This window comes from Primulina eburnea, chromosome 13 (assembly GCF_022965805.1).
Source record: "Primulina eburnea isolate SZY01 chromosome 13, ASM2296580v1, whole genome shotgun sequence".
In the NCBI taxonomy this organism is placed as follows: Eukaryota; Viridiplantae; Streptophyta; class Magnoliopsida; order Lamiales; family Gesneriaceae; genus Primulina; species Primulina eburnea.
In genome coordinates, this window is record NC_133113.1 from 13431022 (window position 1) to 13454710 (window position 23689).

A 23689-nucleotide genomic window follows, 5' to 3' on the forward strand; every position below is an offset into this window, starting at 1 on the left:
AACATCTAGTAGTCTGCCTTATCTCCAGACTGCCCTATCTTAATGCATGAATACAAAATCTGTAAACAAGCATAATACAATGCTACATGATCTGTAAACAAAGTATAGCAAGATCTGCATACGAGTTCTATACACAAATCTATAACAATCATAATCATATCAAGGTATAAACAATAAAACAAGTATGTGGTTTTGGTTGGGAAACTCAAATGTGATCTCATTTGAGTCTTGATTCCCCAAACAAAACATGTACTATACCTTTCGTTGCACTGTTGCTGTCACGGTTGACAATACGAGTCTGAAATGGAAATGTTGATACAAAATCTATCAATTTCTAATCTAAACCAACATATATCCAAGTCACTACGTGATCTTGATATAAATTGACGGCATAACGACGTAATTCTCGATACCGGTCAATCCAATTCTCAACAAATATCAATACTATATTATCCTCAACTCATACTCAAATCATATGCATAACACCATAGTCAAAATCGATATCTCTTATTCCTAAATATGCTGAAATTCATAAAAATTGCATATGATATCTGTTCTTCGATCTGTTTACAAATATATCATGCTCAATACGTCAAGAACATAATATAACTATCATATTCCAATTCATCTAACATCTGAATTTGAAAACCTGTTGAAATTACATAAAACTTACATCACTTTGTGGCTAGTAACGAGAGGAGCTCAAAACCGCAGTCGGATTTAAATTTGGATGAGTAAATCTTACAAAAGCACAATTACAGAGTCTAAGAAATGAAGTTTCTCTGCTTGGAATTCTCGAACACTTCTGCTGAAATGAAGAAAGAAACGAGACAATTCTATATATACTTTGCATGGTTTGAACACATGGCTCCTTCTTTATAAGCCACGCATGACCGCGGGTGCGGTGCCCTTAGGAGCGCGGGTGCGCTGTGCCCATGGCAGTTCCAGTATTTTTCATATTGCATCGACCGCGGGTGCGGTAAAGTTGCGATCGCGGGTGCGATACCCCTACGGTACTTACACCGCGGGTGCGGTATGGTTAAGACCGCGGGTGCGGTCTTACTTCGCACCAATTCTTATTTTTTTCCCTCTTTACACCGCGGGTGCTGTGCTGTCTTATACCGCAGGTGCGGTATGGCTTCGAATTACAATTGCATAATTCTCAATTTCAAGCCATACTTCTTCATCTTCTATTTCTTATCTCTATGCACCTTGCTCATAGCATATCTATCAATTCAGAATGATCACTCAGTGTTCTGGGCATTACATTTCTCCCCCTCTAAGACATCAGTTCGTCCTCGAACTTGAAATAAATCAATTAGAGTATTTAACACAACATTACTATCTAAAACTGAATAAATACTTACATCATATAAATAGCTCGGGGTGTTTCTGTCGCATATTTTCTTCCGTCTCCCACGTTGCTTCTTCAATGCCATGACGACTCCACTGAACTTTCACAAGTGGAATAATCTTCGTTCTGAGTTTCTTTTCTTTCCGATCAAGGATCTGTATCGGTTGTTCCACGTAGCTCAAAGTCTGATCAAGTTCACCTTCGTCAGGTTGAATAACATGAGAAACGTCTGGCATATATCTTCGCAACATTGATACATGGAACACGTCATGTATCCCGGATAGAGAAGGAGGAAGTGCAAGTCGATAAGCTCGATCGCCAATCTTCTCAAGAATCTCGTAAGGACCAATGTATCGAGGAGATAGTTTCCCGCGTTTGCCAAATCGAACAACGCCTCTGAATGGAGAAATCTTTAAGAATACTCTATCTCCTGCCTCAAATACTAACGGTCTACGTCTGATATTGGCATACTTTGCTTGTCGATCTTGTGCTGTCTTCATCCTCTTCTGAATAAGTTTCACCTTCTCTGTCATGTCACGAATCATGTCTGGCCCAAGTTCTGGCACATCTGAGATATCATCCCAATATAGCGGAGATCTGCACTTCTTGCCATATAAAGCTTCAAACGGTGCCATTTCAATGCTCGTCTGATAGCTATTATTGTAAGAAAATTCGCAAAGAGGTAGGGAATCTTGCCAACTAATGCCAAAATCTAGCACCACGGCTCTCAACATATCCTCTAGAGTTTGGATAGTCCGTTCTGACTGTCCGTCTGTCTGAGGATGGTAAGCAGTACTCAGGTGTAATGTCGTACCTAAGGCCTGCTGTAAGCTGTGCCAGAAGTGCGAAGTGAATCGTGGATCACGATCTGATACGATGGACTTTGGCACTCCATGCAACCTAACTACCTCTCGAATATAAATCTCTGCCATCTGATCTTGTCCATACGTCATTCTGTATGGAATGAAACAAGCAGATTTGGTCAATCTGTCAATAATAACCCAAATTGCATCGCAGCCTCTGGATGATCGAGGTCACTTCGTCACGAAATCCATGGAAATGTGGTCCCATTTCCATTCTGGAATAGATAAACTTTGAAGTAAACCTCCCGGCTTCTTCCTCTCGGCTTTCACCTGTTGGCAGTTCAAGCATTTAGACACATATTCTGCGATGTCTGACTTCATCTGTTTCCACCAGAACTGTGTCTTTATGTCATTGTACATCTTCCTGCCACCAGGATGGATGCTGAACCGACTGCAGTGTGCTTCGGACATAATCTGATGTTTCAAATCTGGAACATCTGGCACTACAAGACGGTTATTGACGTACAACACATGATCACGTACCTGATATTCTGATACATGCCCTGATCTAACCATTTGGATCGATTTCTGCACATTCTGATCGGTTCTTTGTGCTTCTTTGATCCTCAAAATCAAATTGGGCTCAACTTGGATAGCAGCAAGTCGTAATGGCTTTTTATCTGTATCAAATGCTAATCTAGAACAACAACAACTTTCAACTAACTTGCTAACACCAATCGTCGATAAGGACAAAGAACATACCTTACGACTCAAGGAATCTGCTGCTGCATTTGACTTTCCTGGATAATATCTGATTTCACAATCAAAGTCTTTCAAAAGATCTAGCCATCTACGCTGCCTCATATTCAGTTCTGATTGAGAAAATAGGTACTTCAGGCTTTTGTGATCGGAGAAGATCTCAAATTTCTCGCCGTAGAGATAATGACGCCAAATATTTAATGCAAATACGATAGCCGCCATTTCCAGATCATGAATGGGGTATCGGATCTCGTGTAGCTTCAGTTGTCTCGAGGCGTATGCGATCACATGGCCTCGCTGCATAAGAACACATCCCAAACCTCTATGAGAAGCATCACAATATACAACGAAATCACCCGTACCTGAAGGTATCGTCAGTACTGGAGCACTAGTCAGCCTTTTCTTCAATTCCATGAAGCTAGACTCGCACTCCTCTGACCAAACAAATGGTGCATTCTTTTGCGTCAATTGCGTTATTGGCTTTGCAATACTGGAGAAATCTTTGATAAATCTTCTGTAGTATCCGGCTAAGCCCATGAAACTGCGTATTTCTGGTACAGAAGTCGGTCTCGACCAACTGATCACAGCTTCCACTTTACTTGGATCTACAGAAATACCATCTCCAGAAATGATATGCCCCAAGAATACAACTCGATTCAACCAAAACTCTCACTTTGACAATTTAGCATACAGTCGCTCGTTTCTCAACGTCTGCAAAACAATTCTGAGATGCTCTGCATGCTCATTTCTGTTCTTCGAGTACACCAAAATATCATCGATGAAAACAATAACAAATTCATCCAAATATTTCTGAAACACTTGGTTCATCAAGCCCATAAATACCGCAGGAGCATTGGTTAAACCAAAAGGCATGACAATAAATTCGTAATGTCCATACCTGGTTCGAAATGCTGTCTTTGGTATGTCTATATCTCGAACTCTGAGCTGATGATACCCAGAACGCAAATCAATCTTCGAATACACGGAGGATCCCTGCAACTGATCAAACAAATCGTCAATCCTAGGCAAAGGATATTTATTCTTGATTGTTGCTTTATTCAGCTGCCGGTAGTCTATACACAATCGCATCGAACCGTCTTTCTTTTGCACAAACAGCACCGGAGCGCCCCAAGGAGATACACTAGGTCTGATATATCCCTTGGCCAGAAGATCTTCTAACTGTGCTTTCAGTTCTTTGAGTTCGATGGGTGCCATCCTATATGGAGCTCTCGAAATAGGGACGGTACCTGGTGTAAGATCAATACTGAAATCTACCTCTCGAACCGGAGGTAATCCTGGGATTTCATCTGGAAAAATATCTGGAAATTCCCGCACTACTGGCAGATCTGCCAATGCCGGGCTCGACTTCTGCATATCTACAGCATAAACAAAGAAACCATCCGCTCCTTTCTGTAACAATCTGTTCATAGTAAGAGCCGAAATCAAGGGAATCCGAGATCTGGAACCCTTTCCATAGAATTTCCACTCGTCTGTCATCTCGGGTCTGAATCTGACAATCTTGTGGAAACAATCCACGGTGGCTCTGTACTTTGTTAGCATGTCAATACCGACTATACAATCAAAATCAGCTAGACCCAACACTATACAATCTAGGTCAATCTCATGCCCCTCAAACTGTATAATGCAATGTCTAACCGTAGTTACAGATATTAATCCACTTCCCAACGGAGAATTAATAGATACCACATCTAGCAAGGACTCAACAGGCAAGGAATGCAACAATGCAAATCGTTCTGATATGAATGTATGCGATGCACCTGTATCTATCAAGATATAAGCAGGATAACCATAAAGAGAGCAGTTACTTGCTATCACATCATCGGGTGCATCTTGTGCTTGCTCTTCGGTCAATGCAAACACTTGGGCCTGTTGCCGCGGAGGTTGACTCACCGTCTGACTACCTCGGCCTCTGGGTGGAGTCGGTGCTGGTGGAGGCTGAAAAGAGTGAACCGATGATGCCTGCCGCTCAAACTGAGGTACTGAACCGGATGCTCTTCCACTCTGGCCTTGCTGTACACCTCTCTGTGGACAGACTTTGGCAAAATGCCCCGGTTGCCTACAAATGTTGCATCGGCCTGTAACTCCCTGGCACTGTTCAGTCGCATGCTTTCCTCCACAGGAACTGCAATAAACACCTGTGTACCTGCTACTCTGATCAAAACCAGTCTGTCTTGATCCGCTGGAGCTCGACGAACTGCTCCCAGGTCGCTTAAACTGTTTCCCCTTCGCCTTCAGCTGTTCTTTGCATCCACTACTACTACCACCACTTTCGAATCGAGGAGGAGGAACTTGGGATGGAGGTAGTGGCGGTCTCGGACTCGGTGCAATATACGGAGCACTCCGTTGCCTAAGCAATCCTGCTTCAGCTCCTTTGGCACGATTCAGTGCATCCGAGAAATTATCGGGTCTCCCAGTATTGACCAACGTAAAGATATCTGGATTCAGGCCATTTATAAACTGATCTGCCATGGCCTCGTCATTTCCTGAAACATGAGGTGCAAAACGAAGCAAAGAGGAAAATTTAGCAACGTACTCTTCAATGTTCAATTGCCCTTGCCTCAGGTTTGCGAATTCAGCGCCTTTATCTTTACGATAGGATACAGGAAAGAATCGCTGATAGAACTCCGTCCTGAACACTTTCCATGTAATCTCAGTGCCACGCTGTTCTAGTGCTCTTTTGATATTCAACCAGCAATGTTTAGCAATGTCTTGCAGTTGATGGCCAATGAGCTTCACTCTCTTCTCATCACTGTACCCTAAAGACTCGAATAACATCTCAATATCTTCAAGCCAACTTTCGCACTCGATGGCATTCTCGGTACCTTTTAAGGTGGGAGGTCGAAAGGATTGGAATCGCTTCAGCAACGTCTCCATAGGAGTCGCCGTAACATCCATAGGATCTCCAGATGTGCTCCCCTGTTCTAGCGCTGCTGGTCGTAGAGGTACGGCTGCTCTTCTAGGAGGCATGAATCTGATATTCAAACAGATTAGTATATAGTCTATACAACCGTCTCAGCCCTCCTCGGATCATTTACCTCTGATCCAGAATCGGTTCTGATTCAGTCAATTACATGATGTAATCACATCAGATACAATACAACACATAATAGGGAAAACAATAATCATGCTAGCACACAAAAGCAAGGAAGATGACTCGATCTACCCCGCTCATTCTACTCTATTTCAGTCTACAGAACCTACTGCTCTGATACCACCTGTTGTGGGGGTCCGGGCTCTAATTCTTTTTCTTGGGATTAATTGGATTGTTATTCAAAAACGTGGGTCAATTTTTTTTTGCTTTTTACATTAAATCAAATGTAACTAAACAAACATAATTCTTAGTTTAACTTACAATATAAACATGAAGTACAAGTCTTGTTCTTACAAACTAGTGTTCAATACCATCTATAAACAAACGGTAGTACAAGTCTAACAAAAGAACCACTAGTCCTCTGCTGCGCCCAAGATCACCACGCTATCACGATCATCTCTGTCTCGACCCAGATCCTGCCCCACCTGTTGTTATGCACACATACAGACATAACAACATCCGGAAAACCGGTGAGAACAAATCCCAGTATAAACATGTAACATGAATATAAAACAATCTAAAACATGAAACATGCTAATATGAATATCATGCATATATAATCATGCAATGCGAGTCTAATCATGTCTAGATGCGACTCGACTAAAACTCTAGGGATCCCGTTGTGAATAATACGTCACTGTCTGTCACCTACCCTACCAATCGTGGTTCTGTACGTCTTATTCCTAGATTTCGGCCTGATCTGTATCCGCGTCTACAATAGGGGCGGTGATCTTCCCCTAAGCTGTGATATCGCCGAACATCTAGTAGTCTGCCTTATCTCCAGACTTCCCTATCTTAATGCATGAATACAAAATCTGTAAACAAGCATAATACAATGATACATGATCTGTAAACAAAGTATAGCAAGATCTGCATACGAGTTCTATACACAAATCTATAACAATCATAATCATATCAAGGTATAAACAATAAAACAAGTATGTGGTTTTGGTTGGGAAACTCAAATGTGATCTCATTTGAGTCATGATTCCCCAAACAAAACATGTACTATACCTTTCGTTGCACTGTTGCTGTCACGGTTGACAATACAAATCTGAAATGGAAATCTTGATACAAAATCTATCAATTTCTAATCTAAACCAACATATATCCAAGTCACTACGTGATCTTGATATAAATTGACGGCATAACGACGTAATTCTCGATACCGGTCAATCCAATTCTCAACAAATATCAATACTATATTATCCTCAACTCATACTCAAATCATATGCATAACACCATAGTCAAAATCGATATCTCTTATTCCTAAATATGCTGAAATTCATAAAAATTGCATATGATATCTGTTCTTCGATCTGTTTACAAATATATCATGCTCAATACGTCAAGAACATAATATAACTATCATATTCCAATTCCTCTAACATCTGAATTTGAAAACCTGTTGAAATTACATAAAACTTACATCACTTTGTGGCTAGTAACGAGAGGAGCTCAAAACCGCAGTCGGATTTAAATTTGGATGAGTAAATCTTACAAAAGCACAATTACAGAGTCTAAGAAATGAAGTTTCTCTCCTTGGAATTCTCGAACACTTCTGCTGAAATGAAGAAAGAAACGAGACAATTCTATATATACTTTGCATGGTTTGAACACATGGCTCCTTCTTTATAAGCCACGCATGACCGCGGGTGCAGTGCCCTTAGGAGCGCGGGTGCGCTGTGCCCACGGCAGTTCCAGTATTTTTCATATTGCATCGACCGCGGGTGCGGTAAAGTTGCGATCGCGGGTGCGATACCCCTACGGTACTTACACCGCGGGTGCGGTATGGTTAAGACCGCGGGTGCGGTCTTACTTCGCACCAATTCTTATTTTTTTCCCTCTTTACACCGCGGGTGCGGTGCTGTCTTATACCGCAGGTGCGGTATGGCTTCGAATTACAATTGCATAATTCTCAATTTCAAGCCATACTTCTTCATCTTTTATTTCTTATCTCTATGCACCTTGCTCATAGCATATCTATCAATTCAGAATGATCACTCAGTGTTCTGGGCATTACACTGCAGATGTTGCAGCGTCCCAGAACTCCTTGACACTGCTCCGTGGTATGTCGCCCTCCGCACGAACCACAGTATGCGCCACTATAATCTGAACCCTGACCTCTCTGTCGAGATCCACTCGAACTCGATGAACTACTCCCAGATTTCTTAAACTGTTTGCCTTTAGCCTTCAGGAATTCCTTCTTGCCACTGCCACTAGCTCCACTGTCAAAATGAGGAGGAGGTGGTGGAAACTGTACGGTCGTGGACTGTGGCGGTCTCTGCCCCTGAACACCGTAGGAAGCCCCTCGCTACCTGATCAAGCCAGCCTCTGCTCCCTTAGCTCTGTTCAGTGCCTCTGAAAAAGTGTTAGGCCGTCCCGTGTTCACCAAAGTAAAGACATCTGGGTTCAACCCGTTGATGAACTGATCGGCCACTGCCTCGTCGTTTCCGGCCACATGAGGTGCAAATCGTAGCAATGCAGAAAATTTAGCAACATACTCCTCGATGTTCCACTGCCCCTGTCTCAGATTCGCAAATTCAGCTCCTTTATCTTTCCGGTAGGAGACGGGGAAGAAACGCTGATAGAACTCATCTTTGAAAACTTTCCACGTGATATCAATGCCTCGGTGCTCCAAGGCTCTCTTCGTCGTCAACCACCAGCTCTTGGCAACCTCTTGCATTTGATGCCCTATCAACTTCACACGTCGCTCATCAGTATATGCCAAAGACTCAAACAACATCTCGATATCATCAAGCCAGCTCTCGCACTCTACTGCACTCTCTGTGCCCTTCAGGGTAGGCGGATGGAAAGACTGAAATCTCTTCAATAAGGTCTCCATCGGCGTAGCGGTAACATCCATCTGCGCACCGGACGTGCTACCCTGCTCTGGCTGTGGCACTCGTCTAGGCGGCATAAATCTGATTATCAAACTGATTAGTACACAATCAATATCATATGTCTCAGCCCTCCTCTGATCATATACCTCTGATCGAGAATCGGTTCTGATTCAGGCTTGAAATGCTGTAAATCAATTCAGATAATACAACAACATATAATAGGGAAAGCAATAAAGCATGCTAGCATCCCAAAAGCAAGGAAGACGACTCGATCTACCCCGCTCATTCTATTCTATCTCAGTCTACAGAACCTACTGCTCTGATACCACCTGTTGTGGGGACCCGGGTTCTAACTCAATTCTTTTGGGATTTAATTGGATCTTTGTTCGAAAATGTGGGTCAAAAATTTGCTTTAAACATTAATTCAAATGCAATAACTAAAGCATAACATATTTCGATAGAAATTAAACAACGTAATGTACATACAAGTCTGTTCGTACAAACATACACTAGTGTTCGAATCTCAAATACAAGTAGTTCAGATCTAAACAGCAACTACTAGTAATCTGCTGCTACACCCGGCATCACCACGCTATCAATTCTCTCTTCCTCGTCGTGACCCTGATCCTGCCCCACCTGTTGCCATGCACACATACAGACACGACAACAGCCGGATAACTCCGGTGAGAACATATCCCAGTATAAAACATGGATGCATGCAATGTAATAATCATATACAAATGCATAGCATATAACAAGTAACATGAATATAAATCTAAACATGTAGAAGAATACAAATCTGTATTCAACATTCAAATCTTGACTCGACTCGTTTCTAATCTAGGGATCCCGGTGTGAATAAGACGGTCTGTCACCTACCCAACCACTCGGGGCAACGGTACGTCTTATTCCTAGACTTCGGTCAACTCTGTATCGAGGGTCTACACATATAGCAAATCTGCTCCTATGCGACGATACACCGAAACGTCTAGTTTTGGCAAATCTGCCAATATCTCCTATCTCAGGACTCGAATATAAATCAATAAACGAAACATTACATAATCAATGTAATAACAATCTAGTATGTGATTTAGGGAAACTCGTATCAAATCTGAATCGAGTTGTGCAATCCCGTGACCACATGAATTATACCTTTCTTGTCGAATCGTCGTTCGAAGTCTCGAAGTCGGAATGTCACTCTGTCAAAACTAATCTGAAATGACAATATAACAATGCATTCTATCAAGATATAACTCATATCAAAATCTGGTACAAGTCAATACTCCATCTCGGTAACAATCGACGGCATAACGGCGTATTCTCGTGATACCGATAACTCAATCTCAACATGCTCAATCATAATCAACTCATAAACTCATCTAAACATCAATCCACCAGCTAGAATCTGTAAAATCTTCACATAATACATGCTGGAATTTCGAACAAAAGCATACGATATCCGAAAATCAATCTGATAGTAAATATAACAAGCTCAAGATATCAAGAACACAATTTAAAGCTCAAATCTGAATTCTTCCAACACATAACTACCGAAATCTGCTGGAAATGTAAGAAACTTACGTCCTTTCGTTGCCAATGCTGCAAGGATCAATAATCCGAACTCGGAATTAAAATCGGTTAGCTAGATCTTTCACAATTCAAAGTTTACTAGGAAGAAAGCTTGAGGAATTGCATGGCCTTGTCTCGGTTCTCTCTTACTGAAAGGGAAAAAGTGAGGTGTCATTGCCAAATATATATACAACCTGCCATGTGTCAACATAAAAATCGAAGGTGGCATTTTCGCATGCAGACCGCGGGTGCGGTAGCTCAGGAGCGCGGGTGCGCTGTGCTCACGACGACATTTTATTTCCTGAAATTCAATGACCGCGGGTGCGGTCATTACAGGACCGCGGGTGCGGTGTCTGTTCGCACAAAACTCATTTTTTGTGGGGACCCGGACGCTAATCATTTTCTTAATCATCATTGGGATTTAATTATCTATTCTGATAAACAGGGTCTAAAAATTTTTCGTTTTAAATAAAACCTGCGGAAGGTAATGGAATCTAACATAATATACATATCTGTATAAAATACATTTCAGTATTAAAAGACAATAATCTAGTCTAAGGTTCAACTACTAAATTCAAGTAATAAAACCAAGTCTACTGTAAGTCCGGAATCACCACGCTAACTCGTCTTCTCTAATCGTCATCTCGACCCTGATCCAGCCCCACCTGTTGTCATGCACACATACAAAACAAGACAACAGCCGGATAACTCCGGTGAGAAATAAATCCCAGTATAAAGCATGGTAAACATGTACATACATAAAATAATTCATGAAACATGCTGTCACGAATAAAATCAAAATATTAGATTTCATAAGCTATGAAATCTAGTCACAACAAGCATGTACTTCAACTCAGTTAAACATGCATATAACCAATCCAAAACATAAAAACATGCTAGCACAACTGGAAGCAATAACGATGGGTTCCATGATCTAGGAAGCCACATCCATATAATCATGCAGTCCTAATCAAATCTTGTCTAAACGTAATAAAACTTACGTCCTTGCGTAGCCTGTAGCGAGAGGAGCTCAGAACTGAAGTCGGATTCCAATTCAGATAAACGGTTTGCTCGTAAATCGAATTCTAAAATTAAGAACGAAGCTTCCTCCCATTTCTCGATTTTCTCTGAAGAATGAAGAAGATTTCGAGTTTTACACATATATATATCATGCATGTAACTCGTACGTGTCATTTCCAAAAATTGCCACAAAACGACTCGCGCATATGCGCGCGTATTCTCGCGCATATGCGCGAGACTCTCGGCCTCGCCCCAACGCTGCTCGCGCATGTGCGCGCAGCGCTCTGTTTTGCTTCCGAAGCTACTGGAGTGCTCGCGCATGTGCGCCATCGTCTTCGCGCATGTGCGCTAACTCCTCGGCCAGCTCCGCGCATGTGCGCCATTGTCTTCGCGCATGTGCGCTGCTGCTGCTGCCATCTCCGCGCATGTGCGCCCACCATCTCGCGCATGTGCGCGCGAGCCCCTGTACCCTGCGCGCATGTGCGCGCATTGTTGCCGCGCATGTGCGCGCATGTTGCTGGCCTGCTCCGCGCATGTGCGCGCAATACTTCGCGCATGTGCGCGGGGTTCTTTCTTGGCACACACATTTCACACCTTTTTCATGTGTTCTAGTCCGATCCGTCCCGTCTATAATTATCGCGATTACTTCAATAAATCATCCCAGATTAATCTCAGATTACAGTAATCGTATCCAAATCATTTCAGATTACGGTAATTAAATTCTTGGGCATTACATTTTTCTATCTTCACACCGCGGGTGCGGTGATGTTAGTACCGCAGGTGCGGTCTTGTCTCGGCCATACTTGCTCCAACTCACATTTTTCATGTCATGCATAATCCTCTTCAACTCTCACATCGATGACACGGATAATTCTCGAGCCTTACAGAATCGAAGACATTGTCAATTTGTACTGAAAAGTAAAAACAGATAAATGTTGATGACTATTTTAAAATATTTAGTAAGATATGAAGTTTGGACTTTCACTTCATAAATATTTCCTCCCACTGTTTTGACATCTTTCACTACCCTCTAGTGAAAACGAGAAACTCCTTTCCTCAGTAGGTACATAAGGTCCAATTAGCGAATTATGATCCCGAATAATATCAGCCAATCACAATTCCTAAAAGGTAGTTTCCAATTGCATCACAATGCAACCCTTAACGTAAACTTTTGTCTCACGTTTGATTAGGACCCAATAATATGACGTCGTTCATCTTCACGTGTCAAGCCTTACCCATCGATGTGGAACCTTAATGGACGGTCGCCATGAGTTCCCCCAATAATATGAGCCGAAATCATGGGAGTTCCACGTAGTTCACATCACCATGTCAATGGATGTCACAGCTTTCCGGAACCCAAAGCTTCCCCAATAATATGAGCCGAGCCCCGAGTACGGGTAGCGTTCATCATGCACCCATTGTCGATGGAAGACATGGAAATTATAAACAAATTTATAATTCCCCTTTTCGGGTTTGATATTAATTTTGAATCTTATTCAAAATGAGGGTTTTAATTTTGAAAGGTCTCATCATTAATTTTATTTTAAAAGCTCGCCATGTTTGATCGTATGTTTGCCGGATTCATGCAACTTTGTTATTATCATAATAATAACTCACATACTCATTATTTATAACATATCATGCATATATTATAAACAGTAAACAAACAAGGATGATCAATCGCCCCAAAACTAACGGACCGTGTGAGCTAAACACGGGCCTAGGTCCAATCCTAGGGAAATGCACGGGATGCAAATGCAACTATTACATAAACTTCCAATATTTACATGTCTTTGATCTTCATAATCATCATGGCCACCATCTTCCAATCTTGATCATCCACCATACTAATATTTACAAATAAATATCCATGGCAAATAGGGATACATCTCTTGGGGTGGGAACGGGCCATAAACCAAGCCCACTTTATAAATTGATAATTATTACAATCATTCAACACAAAATATCCTAGCATACACCTAGCAAATTTGGCTTGGGCTTTTGATCATCCTTCATGCATAATATCACATATCATACACCATCAATTAATTATCACAATAATTAATTGATCCAATATTATATATCTTGATTCAATCACTAACCGCCACGATTATAAACTAAATTAACAAAGTATACAAACACCTTTGTCTACTTTCAAATTAATTTATTTATAACCGAATTTCTTGTAAATCACAATTTACTATAAATAATTAAAGTCCAACTTAAATTATTTATTTCATGAGAAAATATTTGCAACTTTTGTAATTTTAAACTTAAGGGCCCAAAAACTTATTTTTCACCAAAAACAATTTGGCTCATTTAAAATTCACAAACATGTTAGCCATCCAATGGCCCAACAACTCAAGGCCCATGACACTTTGATATTCCAAAACACTTTTGGAAACCCTAGCCGTCATCGCCGTCGCCGGAGCTCCGTCGTCGGATTCCGGCCACAATATTTTTTTTTAAATTAAAAGTAGGGGCTGTTCGGGCAGCCCCTCGGGCTGCCCTTGCTGCCCGAAATGGGCCGCAACATGCTGCCCAAAAACACCCCAAAAATCGGCCCTCGATTTGTTGTTTTGGTTGTCTCATGCGGTTAGAAATCGATCTCAACATAATATCTTGTATTTTCTACACAAAAACGTAACCATAGCTCTGATACCACTTGAAAGGGGATCGGTTACGGTGACCGGAAGTGCAACGGAAGTTCAAAAATCGAATTTTACACAAGAAAATTTTCGGCCACCTCAAGAATGTGTAGCAAATACAATAACAAACATATGTCATACATAGGATGTTAAGAAATTTACCTATCAATCTCAAGAGATTGATTATGGCTCCAACTTAGTTGTCAAACAACTAAGCTCTTGAATGGCAAGACCCTCTACAAGCTTTCCTTGTTCTTGAAATCTTTCCTTCAAATTAGGCCCACCACCAACTTGCTAGAACCCTTCTTATTTTGCACTAGAAAAATAAGAAGTTTTTTCAAAGTATAATGTGTAGCAAATACAAAAACACCAAATAATGACATTCATAGGGTGTTTGAGAGATATACCTATCAATCTCAAGAGATTGATTATGGCTCCAACTTAGTTGTCAAACAACTAAGCTCTTGAATGGCAAGACCCTCTACAAGCTTTCCTTGTTCTTGAAATCTTTCCTTCAAATTAGGCCCACCACCAACTAGCTAGAACCCTTCTTATTTTGCACTAGAAAAATAAGAAGATTTTTCAAAGAGAAGTGATTTCTTTCCTCAACAATTGAAGAAGAAAATTGAGAGAAAAATGAGGGAGAATAATCTTCTATTTTTCGGCCATTGTAGTTGGGAGTGAAGGGGAGGGAGACTTGTGTTGGTCTTGCAAAAAGTAGAGACAAAAGTAGCATGCCATGCCTTGATATTTGAAAAAGTTGTCTCCAACCCTTCACCTCCCATGCATGTATATATCATATGGTTTTTTAACAAATTAAAAAAACCATGGACTAAATTTGATTATCTCAAACATATTTGAGACTAATTAAACATTACTTGAATTTACTCAAGTCCCACTAGTTAAATAATTAATTTAAATTGTGCTCTACAAGACTCAATATGATTTAATTAATTCAACACTTGAATTAATTTAATTATTTGGACTCTACTAGGTCCACTAGTGTTTAATTAATTCAACACTTGAATTAATTTAATTTAGTCCATAATAATGTTTATGAAAATCAAAATTTTCAAATACATTATTCAATTGGCCAACTTTTAATTTAGGAACACTTCCATAAATTAAAATTTACATTTCTCTTATAGAAGTCATATTTCTATTTTTCTTTACGCTTATAAACTCATTTATAAGCCGTTCAACACATTGAACTATTTTCTCCTTTATAGAAGTCATACTTCTAATTTTCCTTACGCTTATAAACTTCTTTATAAGCCGTTCAACACATTGAAATATTTTTACTTCTCAACAGGATATAGAAAGCCAGCACGTGTGTGGCCCTCAATGGTATATTGATACAACTAGCCGTGGGTTCACATCTCCATGTGATTCGGACTAAACATGTCCTTATATGAGCATACCCCAATTGCTCCATTCTTACTTATCAACCCCTTGATAACAAGAACGTCAGAACTCAAGTCTGATAGTACCCAACCAACCATGTTAAGCGCCTAGCAACATCGCTTACATGATTCCATAGGTATCAAATGATATTGCCTGCAAGAACCATTCAATTATGGTTAGCGTACAGTACGGTCCCTTCAACTCATATATCCCGATCGATTCGACAACCATTGGTTTATCGAGAGTTTTCAATGAATCGATACTATGTGTCATGTCGTAGTTGCATCGATGGTGTATTCTATGAAACCCCTTTCATAATTACAACCATACTCTGGCCAGAGATTTCAACCTACATACACATGATAACACATAGGATATCCATACCCGAAGGTAAGCGGTGAATCCCCAACTACAATGCATCGACTCCTATGTGTTTCGACAGAACACCCAACCTTGCCACCTGATGACCCCATGAGAGTCGGTAAACAAGTCAAAGTGTAATTCTAGCACATAGAGTCTCAATGTTGTCCCGGGTCATAAGGACTAATGGTGTAAAACCATAAACTAGGACGTTTCCACTCGATAAGTGAGAACCACTTGGAAAGTCCTTTTATGGAGGGTTGTTCAGTGCACTCAACAAGGAGCACCTATCTGCATTTTCGGACATCACAATGTCCCCTACCAATGAAACATGGTACTCACATCACAGATACTAGTCTCGAACTCGAGCGGCCTATATCCTTCTTAGTGGCGGCTGAATCGACTAGGAACCGTTTAGAATATACAGTATTACAAATATGAGTTTCATGATACTCATCATATGAGCATCTCATATTCTTTCTACCATTTGTATATTCAAGGGCTTTATCTATGCAACTAGCATTGGTATACAGATAAAGATGTGCCAAAATAATAATATCAAATATTACTAAAATAAAGATTGCTTATACATAGAGTTTCATTGTGAACACTCGGCCAACACTTGGCTCGACGGCACCTACTCTAACAAAGAGATCGTGATTAGAGTGGAGGCCACGGACATAGACATTGCTGTAGATAGGATTCAGCACTTGAAATTTAGTTGTTGAACCTTAGTTTGAGTTTAATGTATGTAGTATAAGACATGTACTTTTATAAGGATATATACGGATATGTATATTAGATTGTATTCCATTACGTTCCGTATTTAATACTGTATTTTTTTAAAAAAAATTAGACCTTGTTTATTATAATTGATTAAATTGTCCCAATGATGATTAGAAACATAATTAGCATTTGGGTCCCCACAACAGGTGGTATCAGAGCGATAGATCCTTTAAATTTAGATACGAGCTAGTGAGCGGGGTAGAATGAGTTTTCTTTCCTTCATTTTGATTGCTAGCATGATTTACTGCTTTATAATGCATGTTTATCTGAGTTGATTTGAAAACATGTGTTATTGAGAACGAATTAGAGCCAATTCTGGATCAGCATTAATATGATCGGAGGAGGACTGAAACAGATTTGTTATATTTGGTCGCTAACTTTTTTGATAATCAGATATGCCTCCCCGAATAGTACCGGAACAGGGTAGCACTTCGAATCATCCAATGGATGTGACAGCAACACTTATGGAGACTTTCTTGAAAAGATTTCAGTCATTTCATCCACCGACTCTGAAGGGTACTGAGACTGCAGTTGATTGCGAGAGTTGGTTAGACAACATTGAGATGTTGTTTGAGTCCTTGGATTACACCGATGAGCGGAGGGTGAAACTGATTGGGCATTAGTTACATTATGTGGCAAAGAACTGGCGGATTACAACAAAGCGGGCCTTGGAACATCGAGGTACAGTTATCACCTGGAATGCATTTAGAACTGAGTTTTATCAGAGATTCTTTCCATTGTCATACAAGAAGGAAAAAAGGGCAGAATTTTCAAATCTGAGACAGGGACAGCTAAACATTGAAGAGTATGTGGCCAAGTTCTCTACATTACTACAATTTGCTACCCATGTGGCTGAAAATGACAAATCCGTTGCTGATCAGTTCCTTAATGGCCTGAATCTTGAAATCTTTACCTTGGTGAATACCAGGAGACCGAATAATTTTACGGATGCCTTGAACAGAGCCAAGAGAGCCGAAGCCGGACTGATGAGACAGAGAGGAGCTTCATTTTTGTCTCCAGCACCGAGACCACAGCAACCACCTCCTTCCAGATTTGAGGGTGGCAGCAGCAGTGACGGAAAGAAAGATTTCTTGAAAGCTAGAGGAAAGCAATTTAAAAGATCTGGAAGCAGTTCATCCAGTTCTAGTGGCTTGAGACAGACTGGTCAGGGCCAGAGTTATACCGGACCTTACTGTAGCACTTGTGGAGGGAAGCATTCCACATAGCAGTGCCGAGGAGTGTTTGGCAGTTGTCGCATTTGTAGACAGGAGGGACACTTTGCGAGATTTTGTCCCCAAAGAGATACTCAGAGATCACAGGGTGCTGAATCATCTGGATCAGTAGCTCAGACTGGTAGACGACCACCAGCTGCAGTTTATTCATTCCAGTCAGCACCATCTCAGTCACAGCTGAGGCCAGGAGGAAGCCAGATAGTCATCCAGCCTCCTAGACAGCAGGCCAGAGTATTCACTCTGACTGAGGAGCAGGCTCAGGAAGCACCGGATGACGTTGTTGCAGGTAACTGTTCTTTATGTTGTTACCCTGCATATGTATTTGATTGATACCGGTGCTTCACATACTTTTATTTCTGAACGATTTGCATTGATTCATGCTTTGCCTGCTGAGTCATTGTCTGCGGTAGTGTATGTCTCTTCTCCGTTAGGGACATGTTTGATATCAATGAAGTCTGTTAGATATTGTATACTGCAGTATGACGGACATGAAATTGAATTAGACTGTATTGTGCATGGGTTTTCTGATTTTGACTGTATTATCGGCATCGATATGTTAACCCAGTACAGAGCCATTGTTGATGGTTTCCACAAGAGTGTGAGATTCAGACCTGAAATGGCTGAGGAGTGGAAATTTTATTGTATGGGTTCTCGAGCAAGAATTCCTTTGATATCTGCTATGAATATGACTCGATTATTGCAGAAAGGAGTGGATGGATTCCTTGTCTATTCAGTTGATTTACTGAAATCGAGTCCATCATTGGCGGATTTGCCAGTGGTGTGTGAGTTTGCTGATGTCTTCCCAGATGAGATTCCTTTTTTGCCTCTGATTCGAGATATAGACTTCAGCATTGAGTTGATGCCAGGTACAGTTCCGATTATGAGGGCTCCGTACAGAATGGCACCGATTGAGTTGAAAGAGTTGAAAGAACAGTTGGAGGATTTACTGTCCAAGGGGTATATCAGACCGAGTGTGTCTCCTTGGGGTGCTCCAGTACTTTTTGTGAGAAATAAAGACGGTTCAATGAGACTCTGCATTGACTACCGGCAACTGAACAAACCAACGGTAAAGAATAAACATCCCTTGCCTTGCATTGATGATTTGTTTGATCAGTTGCAGGGTTCTTCTGTCTATTCGAAGATCGATCTGAGATCTGGATACCATCAATTGAGATTCACGGATTCTGATATCTCGAAGACCGCATTTAGAACCAGGTATGGACACTATGAATTTATTGTCATGCCATTTGGTTTGACGAATGTACCCGCTGTATTTATGGGATTGATGAACCGTGTCTTTCAGAGATATCTTGATGATTTTGTTATCATATTCATTGATAATATTCTGATTTATTCTAAGAATATGATTGAACATGCCAAGCATTTAAGAACTGTGTTGAAAATTTTGAGGGCTGAGAAACTGTATGCGAAACTGTCGAAATGTGAGTTTTGGTTGAGACAGGTTGTATTTCTGGGGCATATTATATCCGGAGACGGTATATCAGTGGATCCCAGTAAGGTTGAGGCAGTGATTTCTTGGCCGAGACCAACATCAGTACCCGAGATTCGCAGCTTTATGGGTTTGGCAGGATATTATCGTCGATTTATTAAAGATTTTTCTAGCATTGCCAAGCCGATTACGTAGTTGACTCAGAAAAATGCTCCGTTTGTATGGTCTGAATAATGTGAAACCAGATTTCTCGAACTAAAGAAGAGACTGACCAGTGCACCGATCTTGACGATTCCATCAGGTACTGGTGATTTCGTAGTTTATTGTGATGCTTCTCACCGAGGATTGGGTTGAGTTTTGATGTAGCGAGGGCATGTTATCGCTTATGCCTCAAGACAGTTGAAGCCCCATGAGACTCGTTATCCAATTCACGATCTCGAATTGTCTGCCATCGTCTTTGCATTGAAGATATGGTGACATTATCTGTACGGTGAAAAGTTTGAGATCTATTCTGATCATAAAAGCCTGAAGTATCTGTTTTCACAGTCCGAGTTGAATATGAGACAACGAAGATGGCTTGATTCGCTTAAAGACTTCGGTTGTGAAATCAAGTATTATCCAGGAAAATCTAATGCAGCAGCAGATGCATTGAGTCGAAAGGTATGTTCCTTATCCTTATCGACGATAAGTGTTTCAAATTTGATAGAATATTGCTGGATGTCTGGATTAGCTTTTGAAACAGATTGTCAGCCTCTGAGATTATGTACTATTCGACCTGAACGAGAACTGATATTGAGAATCATAGAGGCAAAGAAAATTGATCAGAATGTACAAAATTCGATTGGTATGGTCAGAGGTGGACATCAATCGGAATATCAGGTTCGTAACGGTGTTTTGTATGTGAATAACCATATTTTTGTGCCGAATGTTTCAGATTTGAGACAGCGTATACTAGCAGAAGCGCACAGCAGTCGTTTTAGCATTCATCCTGGTGGCAGGAAAATGTATAATGATTTGAAGACACAGTATTGGTGGAACAGATGAAATCTGATGTTACTGAATTTGTAACCAAGTGTCTGAATTGCCAACAGGTGAAGGCAAAAAGAAAGAAACCAGGAGGATTGTTACAGAGTTTATCTATTCCTGAATGGAAATGATGCGAGCACGGATGGTAAAACCCCAAGGAAAACGTGGGACACTTTAGAGTAGCCAGAGGGACCAATCACGAGGGGGAGACTAAAGAGATTCAAGGAAGCATTGCAGGTGCTTATGAGCAAGGAAGAAGGACTTACAAGCGGGATGCAAAGTGCTGGAGGGTTCATGATGGAAGGGAGTAAGGTTGGGAGCCAAAGGAACATTATTCAAGTGATAAATGAAGAGAAGTCCAGAAGCATCGGCGCTCGAGCGGCCAAATATTACCGCCCGAGCGCCACATTTACTGTCCAAGGAGAAGATTTCCAGAACGCCTCACGCCCGAGCGGTCATATTCTACCGCCCGTGCCCGAATAGTACAGAACCCTCGACGCTCGAGCGGTCATATTCTACCGCCCGGGCGCGAGTCAGTTACGGGAAAATCCTAGTTTCCTAGTTTAGAGTTGTGGGGACCCGGACGCTAATCATGTTCTTAATCATCATTTGGACAATTTAATTAATTATAATAAACAGGTTCTAAATTTTTTATTTTTTTTAAATTGCGGAACGTAATGGAGTACATGCAAAACACATATCAGTATTAAAAGTACAAGTTTGGTAATATATACAATCATTCGAAGTAAGGTTTAACCACTACATATCAAGTATTCCAAACCCTATCTCAAATCAAAGTCCGTAGTCTCCACTCTAATCACGATCGCTCTTCATCTCCTTGACCCCGAACCTGTCCCACCTATTGTCATGCACTCATACAAACACGACAACAGCCGGATAACTCTGTTGAGAATAAAATCCCAGTATAAATTAATGAAACATGCAATCATATAAACAACGTAAAAGCATGTAATAAATATCATTAATATGTATCAAATCTGAAAACATAATCAATACGAAACTGTCAATCTTACTCGTGATTCCACGTCTCAGACTAGACTCAATCCTAGTCTATGGATCCCGATTTCCAGATGTTGTTATTCCTATACCGAACATCAGTAATAGAAGAAAATCCAATTCTATCCACTTCGTAATAACCAAACATCCGGTGTCTTGACCTATCCGTCACAGACTTTGGCACTATCGTCAATTAACTATCTTGTGATGACGTGCAATGTGCTAGTGACAATTCCATCACTATTGGCACTGATGTCACATGATCACTCGACTAAAACCTGCTTTCTATACATTCATAGAACCAGCATATCAAATCAATCAATGAACATAATAATAATAAGTATGTGATTTAGGGAAACTCAAGTATATCCTACTCGAGTCGATCTCCCAATACCACATTGACTTATATCTTTCTTTTATTGCAGTTCTAACGAAGTTCCTGTCTGAAATTCAAAATCTGTCAATCCATCAATCTTGCAAGGACAATATCAATAATATCATATCAATATAATGCTCAAATCAATACAAATCTGATCAATCTGGATTCAACTCAAAATCAACGGCATAACAGAACGATCTCGACATTCCAGTCAATACCACATACTTTGTGGCGTTTGTCGATTGTTCTTACGTGGATTGTCAAAGGCAACTTCTTTGAAGGTTCGTTCTAGTTTCGATTGTTTCATCGTGATTATTTATTACTAAACCTTGTAGTTTAGGGGTGAAAATCACACCATACTTGATTCAAAAGATGGGGACACAACAACGATTCCTAGTTCGTTATTAAATTGAGGACACGATTCAATTTTAATCATGTTTGCTTTTTATTCGTACGTGGATTCACATGAGGAAATGGGATCACATTTCCATGGATTTTGTGACGCAGTTACCGAGATCCTCCAGAGGTTTTGATGCGATTTGGGTCGTGATGAAAGCGGACCGGTTACGAAGGCCGGAAACGCAACGGAAGCGAAAAATATAAATTTTAAGAGCAAAATTTCGGCCCCCTCAACTATTTTGTGTAATGTTTGCAAAAATCTAAAAACATGCATAGGATGTTTGTAGAAATTTACCTATCAACTCCTTAGAGTTGATGAAATGGCTCCAACTAAAGTATGAATACTTTAGCTCTTCTTTGGTAGACAAATCTACAAGCTCCTTCTTATTCCCCTTCAAGAATAAGGCCCACCACTTAGCTATGTAAATCCCCTCCAGTTTTGCACTAGAAAAACTCAAGGATTTTTCAAAGAGAATGATTTTTGCTCCAAGAAAATGAAGAACAAAACAAGAAAAATGGAGAGAATTTTTTGCTTGCAATTTTCGGCCAAGTGAGGTGAGTGGGAGTGGGAAGATTAGCCTTGGGTGTTACAAAAGTTGTTCCCCAAAAGTTGCATGCCTTTTGAATATTTTAATAAAAAGTAATCAAGGCTTTTCACCTCCCAAGCATGCAATCCCTACATGTCTCACTTGTATATTATATGGTTTTTAACACATTAAAAACCATAGACTAAATTTTATTATCTCAAACACATTTGAGATAAATTAAATATTACTTGATTTTACTCAAGTCCCACTAGTTAAATAATTATTTAAATTGAGCTCTACAAGACTCAATATTATTTAATTAATTCAACACTTGAATTAATTTAATTATTTAGACTCTACTAGGTCCACTAGTGTTTAATTAATTCAACACTTGAATTAATTTAATTTAGTCTACAATAATGTTTATGAAAATCACATTTTTCAACTACATTATTTACTTGGCCAAATTTTAATCTTAGGAACACTTCCATAAATTAAAATTTATATTTCTCTCTTAGAAGTCATACTTCTATTTTTCTTTACGCTTATAAACACATTTATAAGCCGTTCAATACCTTGAACTATTTTTACTTCTCTTCGAGATTTACAAAGCAAGTACTTGTGTGGCCCTCAATGGTTCATTGATACAACTAGCCGTGGGTTCACATCTCCATGTGATTCGGACTAAACATGTCCTTATTCGAGCATACCCCAATTGCTCCATTCTTACTTATCAACTCCTTGATAGTAAGAACGTCAGAACTCAAGTCTGATAGCACCCAACCAATCACGTTAAACGCCTAGCAGCATCGCTTACGTGATTCCCTAGGTATCACATGATAGTGCCTGCAAGAACCATTCAATTATGGTTAGCGTACAGTACGGTCCCTTCAACTCATATATCCCGATCGATTCGACAACTATTGGTCTATCGAGAGTTGTCAATGAATCGATACTATGTGTCATGTTGTGGTTGCATCGATGGTGTAATCTATGAAACC